The sequence below is a fragment of the Canis aureus genome, chromosome 10 (genome assembly GCF_053574225.1).
Source record: "Canis aureus isolate CA01 chromosome 10, VMU_Caureus_v.1.0, whole genome shotgun sequence".
NCBI lineage: Eukaryota > Metazoa > Chordata > Mammalia > Carnivora > Canidae > Canis > Canis aureus.
This window is the reverse complement of record NC_135620.1, coordinates 32,249,015-32,261,083: the sequence shown is the minus strand read 5'-3', so window position 1 is coordinate 32,261,083 and position 12,069 is coordinate 32,249,015. Positions and strand designations below refer to the sequence as shown.

Below are 12,069 nucleotides of genomic sequence, written 5' to 3'. Positions count from 1 at the left end.
ATGTCAAACAAGAAAGAAGGTTCTCCTTCCATGACTTTTCTGAGACTGGCCAGGGAAGATGGGAGTTTAAATATTTGTTGCAAATTCTAAATTCTTGTCACTGTGTTAGTTACAAAGCATAAATAAATAATCAGTAATCAAAATTGGAGAGTTAATTAAAATCACAATTGTCACAGTTTCTGATTGAAATGTTTGTTTTGAAACTGCAATTCGTTATGCACACTCACTCATTTGAATATTTGTCCTCTAAAAGACAAATCAATCATTGGAATCTTGCAGATGTGGGTGGGCAGATCCTACATTCCTTGCCTAGACTGTTTCTTTTTTTTTTATTTTTTTTATTTTATGATAGTCACACAGAGAGAGAGAGAGAGAGAGAGGTAGACATAGGCAGAGGGAGAAGCAGGCTCCATGCACCGGGAGCCCGATGTGGGATTCGATTCGATCCCGGGTCTCCAGGATCGCGCCCTGGGCCAAAGGCAGGCGCCAAACCGCTGCGCCACCCAGGGCTCCCTGTTTCGTTAGAAACATTACATTTTGTCTTTTCATGTCATGTTGATCTTCAAGTGAGAACCATTCCCTTACATTTTTTGCATTATAAGTCACTTTGGATTGGAGGTCAAAGTTATGAAACATTTCAGAAAATTATGTACACATGCACTTCATTTAACTTTCACAGACTGTTTTAGAAGGCTCATAGGAACACCAAGGTTAAGCCTTGCATCTCATAGAAGTTAAGAGGAGTTAAAATCCCAATACCGGTTGGTGATTGCCAACCTGCTTTTGGCAATACTTCCCATGAATAAACGAGCACTTTCAAAGAGAAGATCCTATAGTATCAGAATTGCCTTCTTCCCTAGACATAACTGATCATTAAGTAAAGCAACAAAAGTACTTCCTTTCAAACATTAGTGGTTTGAATCATTTTAGTTATGTGAATAGCATACACTAGTTTTACATAAAAATTGCAGATTATTATGCAGAACTAATCTATGTCCAACCCTAGCACAAGGGCAGTAGCACAATTCCTTTTCTTTAAACCACAACCAGAAAATATTTTGTATAGCCTTATGTTTTTATAAATTTATGATTTCTTAGAGATGATCTGCCTCTCCTGCCCTCTTTTGAATAGATTTGAAACTTACAGAAACCCAAGAAGAGCCCATAAATGCCCACATTTGTTATATGCAAGACTGAGATTTGAATTCAGGTATTCTCAGTTCAAATTCATTGTTTTTCTTTCTGAACTCTTAAACTTTTCACCTGTTCCTATGTATGGGATTAAAAAGTTTTTCAGGAATGCATTCGTATTAGGTGAACCATGAACTCTTGGCAACATTATGCTTTCTGACTGCAATAAAGTATTGTCATGATTTTAAAAGTGCTGGGTAGTAACTGTCATTTAGATTTCTTTGAATCCTTTGGAGCTGGTGCCAAACTTAGTGTACCCAGGCACCCTCGGTCTTCCTTTTCTCAAATCCTCCTCAGCAGTGTTGTCCTCATTTCTCTGTATTTCACCTTCTGTGAAGAGCACCAACTCTGTCAAGTTCTTCCTCAATACTAAAGTATTAGTAGTTCTGCCAGGAACTATAACTCCTGTTATAGTCCCTAAAGGTAATTGCACCTTAATACGGATGTCAGCATCGGGCAGCAGGTAAAAGTGTTGAGGGTGGAATTCTACACCAGAACAAGAATAGTAGCATTCTTGATACTCAGGAAATAGTCTAAATAATAGGTTCCTCCTCAACAGCTCTACTGGGCTACTTTTAACTAAGTTGGCAATCTGTGGTGTAGTATATTACATTTAATATAGTAGCATATTACATTTAATATACTAATCTACTTTCAGGATTAATCTCTGAGTCTTTAATGTCTCCATCCTCTTTATGCTGACTCCTCGGAATACAGATTAGGGCAGAAATGGAATCAACTTTAAAGTACACATAGAGAAATGACCCCAGTGGCAGCTGAACAGGTAAAAAGGGGGTTAAGTTTGCTCTTATCTTTTATATGCCTACAGGGCCTTATTTGCTGGTGTTTAAATCTCTGGGAAAAAGCAGTTGGAAGTTTAAGTATTTTGCTACCTCTGCTGCTGTGTTCCCACCGGGGCAGTGCCCTATTTCTTACCATTATTCATTGTCGTTCTGCTTCTAAATAGCAATACTTCTGAGGACGATTGTGTAGTACTGCAGATGCTGCTTTACTTGAGCTAGGATGACATTCCAGAAATGCTGTCACTGAAGATGTGCTTCTAAGAAGGATGTTATTTTGCCATGAGTGGATGAGATCATACATTATATTTAGGATTCATAGGAAAGGAAACTGCTAATGGATTATAGACTGGATCTAAACTTTATATTTTATTTAAGTTACATTAGCTTTGAGAAACAACAACATTTCTTTTTCCTAGATGATGTATTTGTTTAAAAATGCTTAATCATTTCATGCATTTGATCATGCTCAGAAAGTATAGTGCTTTACAAAATTAAACCAATCCGTGGTATTGTTGTATAGGTGATACCCAGATGCTAAGATATTTTAAAAGCTATGTTTCTTCTTCATATTGAATCTTTTAGTGAATCCTGTAAAGCCTCAAATGTGACAATACAATTGGGAATGCTTTTGTTCCTTCCCCAGCCCTCAGTTTTAGACAGCATCAAATAATGTGCTTGAAATAATTGCTCCAAAATATAATATGCTTATTTTTATAGGCCTATTTTTAATCTTAGGTTCCTAAAAAAAAGAGTGTTGATCTATTGAGAAAAAAAATTTATAGCTAAGAACTAGAAAACTTTTTCTTTTTTCTTTTTTTGAAATGGTCCTTCCCCTCCCCCCTAAAGATTGACTACAGTGAATGGGTTATGTTTATTTTTCTTAGGTAAGCTCTGTCCCCAATGTGGGGCTTGAACTCATGACCCCAAGATCAAGAGTTACTTACTCTACTAAGGTGCCCATAGAAATCTGTTTCTTTTAAGACTGACTTTTCTAGGGAACTTGGAAAGTTGGCAGAGTAGGAGGACTCTAAGCTCACCCCTTCTCCTGTTTACAACTAGATTTCATCTGCATACAAGTTAATAAACCAGAAAGCAGTCTGAAGACTGGCAGAACAAGCTCCATAACTGCAGAAGGAGAAGAAAGTGCATTTGAAAGGTTAGGAAGGTCAGAAAGGCAGTGAGAGTCTGCTGGAAGGAGGAAGGGAGCAACGTGAATGGAGAGGGCAGAGAAAGAAGCCATGATTCTAGGGATTTCAATCAGGAAAGAATAATTCTCATAACACTTGGCTTTAAAAACCAGATAGGCTGAATTCCATGAGTTTTTTTTTTTTTTTTTAAGATTTTATTTATTCATGAGAGACACACACAGAGAGAGGGGCAGAGACACAGGCAGAGGGAGAAGCAGGCTCCATGCAGGGAGCTTGATGTGGGACTCAACCCCGGGACTCCAGGATCACGCCCTGGACCAAAGGCAGGCTCCAAACCGCTGCGCCACCCAGGGATCTGCAATTCCATGAGTGTTTAAAGCCAGTGGGGTTTGAAGCCCAGAGCTTTAAAGTCAGCTGACTCAGCAGTGGGCAAGCCCAAGGGCAAGTGATAGCTGGGTCGTAGTCCTTAAAGAGAGTAGAAGACAGAAAAGTGAGACCCTTAATACAGAGATAAGGAATAACATAGCAGAGATAAAGGGCTCAATAAATGAAATGAAGAATACTCTTGATGGAATGAACAGTAGGCTGGAAGAAGCAGAGGAATGAATTAGTGACCTAGAATACAGAATTATGGAAAGTAATCAAGCTGAACAGAAGAGAGAGAGAGAGAGAAAAAAAAGCAAAATGAGAATAGATTTAGGGAGCTCAAACAATAAGATAGGCATCGAGCATAATGACCTTTGTGTTAAGGAGTCCCAGGAGAAGAGAGAGAAAAGGGGACAGAAAATTTATCTAAAGAAAGAATAGCTGAAAACGTCCCTAATTTGGGGAAGGAAACACCTATTCAGATCCAGGACATACAAAGAACGTCTATCAAAATTAACAAAAGCAGGCCAACACCAAGACATATTGTAATTAAACTGGGAAAATAATATTGATAAAGAAAAAAAATCTTAAAATCAGCAAGACAAAAGAAATCCATAAATGCCAAGGGAAAACTCATAAGGTTATAGGGGATTTTTCAACAGAAATTCTGCAGGCCAGGAGAAAGTGGAATGATATATTCAAGGTGCTGAATGGGAAAAATCTGCAGCCAAGAATACTCTACCTAGCAAGGCTGTCATTCAGAATAGGAGAGATAAAGAGTTTCCCAGATAAACAAAAACTAAAGGATTTCATGACCACTAACTCAGCCCTGCAAGAAAAACAAACAAAACCTAAAACCAGCCAAAGGAAGAAAATAATAAAGATTAGAACAGAAATAAATGATATAGAAACTACAAAAAAGCAATAGAACACATTAATGAAACCAGGAACTGGCTCTTTGAAAAAATCAATAAAATTTATAAACCTCTAGTCAGAGCCATCAAGGAAATAATAAAAGAAAGGATTCAAAAAAGTAAAACCATAAATAGAGATGAAAAATAACAATCAACACCACAGAAATACAAAAAATTATATGAGAATATTTTGAAAAACTGTATGCCAACAAATAGGACAACCTAGAAGAAATGGATTAATTCCTAGAAACATATAAACTACCAAAACTGAAACAGGAAGAAATAGGAAATTTGAACAGACCAATAACAAGCAAAGAAATTGAATCAGCAATAAAAAAAAAAACTCCCAACAAACGAAAATCCAGGACCAGATGGCTTCACAAGCAAATCCTATCAAAAATTTAAAGAAGAGTCAACACCAATTCTTCTCAAACTATTCCAAAAAAATAGAAAAGGAGAGGAAACTTGGCAAATTCACTCTATGAGGCCAGTATTATCCTGATACCAAAACTGGATAAAAACACCACTAAAAAAGAGAAATACTGGCTGAGATCCCTGATGAACATATATGCAAAAATCCTCAATAATGGCAAACTGAATTCAACAATATATTTATTTATTTATTTTTTGAAGGGGCATATGCACCCCAATGTTTATTTTTTTTTATTTTTATTTTTTTTTATTTTTTATTGGTGTTCAATTTACTAACATACAGAATAACACCCAGTGGCCGTCACCCATTCTCTCCCACCCCCCACCCTCCTCCCCTTCTACCACCCCTAGTTCGTTTCCCAGAGTTAGCAGTCTTTACGTTCTGTCTCCCTTTCTGATATTTCCCACACATTTCTTCCCCGTTCCCTTATTTTCCCTTTCACTATTATTTATATTCCCCAAATGAATGAGAACATATAATGTTTGTCCTTCTCCGACTGACTTACTTCACTCAGCATAATACCCTCCAGGTCCATCCACGTTGAAGCAAATGGTGGGTATTTGTCATTTCTAATAGCTGAGTAATATTCCATTGTATACATAAACCACATCTTCTTTATCCATTCATCTTTCGTTGGACACCGAGGCTCCTTCCACAGTTTGGCTATCGTGGCCATTGCTGCTAGAAACATCGGGGTGCAGGTGTCCCGGCATTTCATTGCATTTGTATCTTTGGGGTAAATCCCCAACAGTGCAATTGCTGGGTCGTAGGGCAGGTCTATTTTTAACTGTTTGAGGAACCTCCACACAGTTTTCCAGAGTGGCTGCACCAGTTAACATTCCCACCAACAGTGTAAGAGGGTTCCCTTTTCTCCGCATCCTCTCCAACATTTGTTGTTTCCTGCCTTGTTAATTTTCCCCATTCTCACTGGTGTGAGGTGGTATCTCATTGTAGTTTTGATTTGTATTTCCCTGATGGCAAGTGATGCAGAGCATTTTCTCATATGCATGTTAGCCATGTCTATGTCTTCCTCTGTGAGATTTCTGTCCATGTCTTTTGCCCATTTCATGATTGGATTGTTTGTTTCTTTGGTGTTGAGTTTAATAAGTTCTTTATAGATCTTGGAAACTAGCCCTTTATCTGATATGTCATTTGCAAATATCTTCTCCCATTCTGTAGGTTGTCTTTTAGTTTTGTTGACTGTATCCTTTGCTGTGCAAAAGCTTCTTATCTTGAAGAAGTCCCAATAGTTCATTTTTGCTTTTGTTTCTTTTGCCTTCGTGGATGTATCTTGCAAGAAGTTACTATGGCCGAGTTCAAAAAGGGTGTTGCCTGTGTTCTTCTCTAGGATTTTGATGGAATCTTGTCTCACATTTAGATCTTTCATCCATTTTGAGTTTATCTTTGTGTATGGTGAAAGAGAGTGGTCTAGTTTCATTCTTCTGCATGTGGATGTCCAATTTTCCCAGCACCATTTATTGAAGAGACTGTCTTTCTTCCAATGGATAGTCTTTCCTCCTTTATCGAATATTAGTTGCCCATAAAGTTCAGGGTCCACTTCTGGATTCTCTATTCTGTTCCACTGATCTATGTGTCTGTTTTTGTGCCAGTACCACACTGTCTTGATGACCACAGCTTTGTAGTACAACCTGAAATCTGGCATTGTGATGCCCCCAGATATGGTTTTCTTTTTTAAAATTCCCCTGGCTATTCGGGGTCTTTTCTGATTCCACACAAATCTTAAAATAATTTGTTCTAACTCTCTGAAGAAAGTCCATGGTATTTTGATAGGGATTGCATTAAACGTGTATATTGCCCTGGGTAACATTGACATTTTCACAATATTAATTCTGCCAATCCATGAGCATGGAATATTTTTCCATCTCTTTGTGTCTTCCTCAATTTCTTTCAGAAGTGTTCTATAGTTTTGAGGGTATAGATCCTTTACATCTTTGGTTAGGTTTATTCCTAGGTATCTTATGCTTTTGGGTGCAATTGTAAATGGGATTGACTCCTTAATTTCTCTTTCTTCAGTCTCATTGTTAGTGTATAGAAATGCCACTGACTTCTGGGCATTGAGTTTGTATCCTGCCACGCTACCGAATTGCTGTATGAGTTCTAGCAATCTTGGGGTGGAGACTTTTGGGTTTTCTATGTAGAGTATCATGTCATCGGCGAAGAGGGAGAGTTTGACTTCTTCTTTGCCAATTTGAATGCCTTTAATGTCTTTTTGTTGTCTGATTGCTGAGGCTAGGACTTCCAGTACTATGTTGAATAGCAGTGGTGAGAGTGGACATCCCTGTCTTGTTCCTGATCTTAGGGGAAAGGCTCCCAGTGCTTCCCCATTGAGAATGATATTTGCTGTGGGCTTTTCATAGATGGCTTTTAAGATGTCGAGGAATGTTCCCTCTATCCCTACACTCTGAAGAGTTTTGATCAGGAATGGATGCTGTATTTTGTCAAATGCTTTCTCTGCATCCAATGAGAGGATCATATGGTTCTTGGTTTTTCTCTTGCTGATATGATGAATCACATTGATTGTTTTACGGGTGTTGAACCAGCCTTGTGTCCCAGGGATAAATCCTACTTGGTCATGGTGAATAATTTTCTTAATGTACTGTTGGATCCTATTGGCCAGTATCTTGTTGAGAATTTTTGCATCCATGTTCATCAGGGATATTGGTCTGTAATTCTCCTTTTTGGCGGGGTCTTTGTCTGGCTTTGGAATTAAGGTGATGCTGGTTTCATAGAACGAATTTGGAAGTACTCCATCTCTTTCTATCTTTCCAAACAGCTTTAGGAGAATAGGTATGATTTCTTCTTTAAACGTTTGATAGAATTCCCCTGGGAAGCCATCTGGCCCTGGACTCTTGTGTCTTGGGAGGTTTTTGATGACTGCTTCAATTTCCTCCCTGGTTATTGGCCTGTTCAGGTTTTCTATTTCTTCCTGTTCCAGTTTTGGTAGTTTGTGGCTTTCCAGGAATGCGTCCATTTCTTCTAGATTGCCTAATTTATTGGCGTATAGCTGTTCATAATATGTTTTTAAAATCGTTTGTATTTCCTTGGTGTTGGTAGTGATCTCTCCTTTCTCATTCATGATTTTATTAATTTGAGTCTTCTCTCTCTTCTTTTTAATAAGGCTGGCTAATGGTTTATCTATCTTATTGATTCTTTCAAAGAACCAACTCCTGGTTCTGTTGATCTGTTCCACAGTTCTTCTGGTCTCGATTTCGTTGAGTTCTGCTCGAATCTTTATTAACTCCCTTCTTCTCTTGGGTGTAGGATCTATTTGCTGTTTTTTCTCTAGCTCCTTTATGTGTAAGGTTAGCTTTTGTATTTGAGTTCTTTCCAGTTTTTGAATGGATGCTTGTATTGCGATGTATTTCCCCCTTAGGACTGCTTTTGCTGCATCCCAAAGATTTTGAACGGTTGTATCTTCATTCTCATTAGTTTCCATTAATCTTTTTAATTCTTCCTTAATTTCCTGGTTGACCCTTTTATCTTTTAGCAGGATGGTCCTTAACCTCCACGTGTTTGAGGTCCTTCCAAACTTCTTGTTGTGATTTAGTTCTAATTTCAAGGCATTATGGTCCGAGAATATGCTGGGGACAATCCCAATCTTTTGGTATCGGTTCAGACCCGATTTGTGACCCAATATGTGGTCTATTCTGGAGAAAGTTCCATGTGCGCTTGAGAAGAATGTGTATTCAGTTGAGTTTGGATGTAAAGTTCTGTAGATATCTGTGAAATCCATCTGGTCCAGTGTATCATTTAAAGCTCTCGTTTCTTTGGAGATGTTTTGCTTAGAAGACCTATCGAGTATAGAAAGAGCTAGATTCAAGTCACCAAGTATAAGTGTATTATTATATAAGTATTTCTTCACTTTGGTTAATAATTGATTTATATATTTGGCAGCTCCCACATTCGGAGCATATATATTGAGGATTGTTAAGTCCTCTTGTTGAATAGATCCTTTAAGTATGATATAGTGTCCCTCTTCATCTCTCACTACAGTCTTTGGGGTAAATTTTAGTTTATCTGATATAAGGATGGCTACCCCTGCTTTCTTTTGAGGACCATTCGAATGGTAAATGGTTCTCCAACCTTTTATTTTCAGGCTGTAGGTGTCCTTCTGTCTAAAATGAGTCTCTTGGAGACAGCAAATAGATGGGTCCTGCTTTTTTATCCAGTCTGAAACCCTGCGCCTTTTGATGGGGTCATTAAGCCCGTTCACATTCAGAGTTACTATTGAGAGATATGAGTTTAGTGTCATCATGATATCTATTCAGTCCTTGTTTTTGTGGAATGTTCCACTGAACTTCTTCTTAAAGGGGAATTTTAAGAGGCCCCCTTAAAATTTCTTGCAGAGCTGGTTTGGAGGTCACATATTCTTTTAGTTGCTGCCTGTCTTGGAAGCTCTTTATCTCTCCTTCCATTTTGAATGAGAGCCTTGCTGGATAAAGTATTCTTGGTTGCATGTTCTTCTCATTTAGGACCCTGAATATATCCTGCCAGCCCTTTCTGGCCTGCCAGGTCTCTGTGGAGAGGTCTGCTGTTACCCTAATACTCCTCCCCATAAAAGTCAGGGATTTCTTGTCTCTTGCTGCTTTAAGGATCTTCTCTTTATCTTTGGAATTTGCAAGCTTCACTATTAAATGTCGAGGTGTTGAACGGTTTTTATTGATTTTAGGGGGGGATCTCTCTATTTCCTGGATCTGAATGCCTGTTTCCCTTCCCAGATTAGGAAAGTTTTCAGCTAGAATTTGTTCAAATACATATTCTGGCCCTCTGTCCCTTTCGGCGCCCTCGGGAACCCCAATTAAACGTAGGTTTTTCTTCCTCAGGCTGTCGTTTATTTCTCTTAATCTATCTTCATGGTCTTTTAATTGTTTGTCTCTTTTTTCCTCAGTTTCCCTCTTTGCTATCAACTTGTCTTCTAGGTCACTCACTCGTTCTTCCACCTCGTTAACCCTGTCGTTAGGACTTCTAGTTTGGATTGCATCTCATTCAATTGATTTTTAATTTCTGCCTGATTAGCTCTAAATTCTGCAGTCATGAAGTCTCTTGAGTCCTTTATACTTTTTTCTAGAGCCACCAGTAGCTGTATAATAGTGCTTCTGAATTGGCTTTCTGACATTGAATTGTAATCCAGATTTTGTAACTCTGTGGGAGAGAGGACTGTTTCTGATTCTTTCTTTTGAGGTGAGGTTTTCCTTCTAGTCATTTTGCTCAGTGCAGAGTGGCCAAAAGCAAGTTGTATTGGGAAAAAGAGAAAAAGAGAGGAGAGAAAGAAGGAAAGAAAAGAGAAAGAGAAAAAAAAAGGGAAGAAAAAGAAAAAAAAAGGGGGGAAGAAAAAGAGAAAGAAAAAGAAAGGAGAAAAAAGGGGGTGGGGGAAGGAAACAAATCAAAAAGCAAAACAAAACAAAAACAAAAACAAAAACAAACAAAAAGAAGAACCACCAGGGAGTATCTTCTGATTCTGTGTTCTTTAAGTCCCTTGGCTTCTCCTGGAAGTTGTCCGTCTAGCTGGTGTTCTGGGGGAGGGGCCTGTTGTGCTGATTTTCAGGTGTTAGCAGTTGGGGGAGCTGCTGTGCCCCTGCCTGGTGCAGGGCTCGGTGGGGGTTGTTTACCCCGTGAGGCCGCAGGAGGAACAGCCCCAGTGGCGGGGCAGCTCTGGAAACCTGGATTCAGCTCCTGCAGGAACTCCGTCTGCAGGGCCTGGAGGCTCCGGGGCGGGGCCGCTGATCTGCTCAGCTGGGGCAGGAGCGTCCTTGCTGTCCTGGGCCCTCCCGGCCTCTGCCTGTCCCGGGGGAGGCGGGATCCTGGGCTGTGTCCCGGCGCCCTGTGCTCCGGGGCCTGCGCTGTTGGATTCGCGCTCCCGGGCCGCGCAGCCCCCTCCGCGGAGCCGCCGCCCGAGCCCCCCGAGCTGCTCCTGGAACCGCGCAGCCCCCTCCGCACAGAGCCTCTTCCTCTGCCCGAGCCCCTCCGAGCTGCTCCCGCCCCGCAGCCCCCTCCGCGGAGCCGCCCCCTACCCCCTCCGAGCTGCTCCGGGTCCCGCCGTGCGCGCTGCAGCCCTTAGGGAGCTCGGCGCACTCTCCCGGGGCGCAGGTGTCTGTTAGTGTCCCCGGGAGCCCGAGGGCATCCCCGCCCTCCTGGGTCCTGCTCCAGCTCCCTGCGAGCCCCTTTCCGCCCGGGAAGGTCGGTGCAGCTCCTGCTCCTCCGGGACGGGGCTCTCCTGTCCTGGGGACACTCGCCCCGGCCTCAGCCCGGCTCCTCGGGGCCCCTCCCCATTGGAGGCCTTTTGTTCCTTTATTTCTTTTTCCACGTCTTCCTACCTTGATAGATGCGCGAACTCTTCTCACTGTAGCATTCCAGCTGGTCTCTCTTTAAATCTCAGGCCGATTTCATAGATTTTTCAGGATAATTTGAAGGTTTTCTAGGTAGTTTGGTGGAGACAGGTGATTTGGAGACCCTACTCTTCCGCCATCTTGCTCCTCCCCCTCTCAACAATATATTTAAAAAGAAAATCATTCACCACAATCAAGAGGGATTTGTTCCTGGGTTGTGACAGTTGTTCTATATCTGCAAAGCAATCAGCATGGTACATCACATCAATAAGAGAAAGGATAAGAATCATATGATTATTTCAATAGATGCAGAAAAAGCATTTGACAAAGAAGAACATCTATTCATGATAAAAGCCCTCAACCAAGTAGGTTTTAAGGGAACACATCTCAACATAATAAAGGCCATATTTGAAAAATCCACAGCTAGTATCAGCTTCAATGGAAGAAAAAAAAAAAAACAAAACTAAGAGCTCTTCCCCTAAAGTCAGTAACAAGACAAGAATATCTGCTCTCACCACTTTTATTCAACATAGCACCAGAAGTCCTAGCCACAGCAATCAGAAAACAAAAGAAAACAAAAGACATCCAGGTCAGTAAAAAAACAGTAAAACTTTCACTATTTTGCAGATGACAGGGTACTATATATAGAAAACCCAAAAGACTCTGTGAAAACACTGCTGAAACTGAAGAATAAATTTAGTAAATTCATAGGACACACAATCAATGTGCAGAAATCTGTTGCATTTCTCTACACCAATAATGAAACAGCAGAAGCAGAAATTCAGAAAACAATTCCATTTACAATGCACCAGAAAATAATAAGATACCTAGGAATAAATCTTGCTGAAGAGGTGAAAGACCTGTATT

The 12,069-nt window shown here is 40.3% G+C and overlaps 1 protein-coding gene across 35 annotated transcripts in view; it reads left to right on the top strand.

Annotated features, from left to right (window-relative positions):
• The window catches only part of PTPRD (protein tyrosine phosphatase receptor type D), a 2,191,141-nt gene that overhangs the window by 554,439 nt on the left and 1,624,633 nt on the right, over positions 1 to 12,069 (top strand). The window lies entirely within an intron of this gene.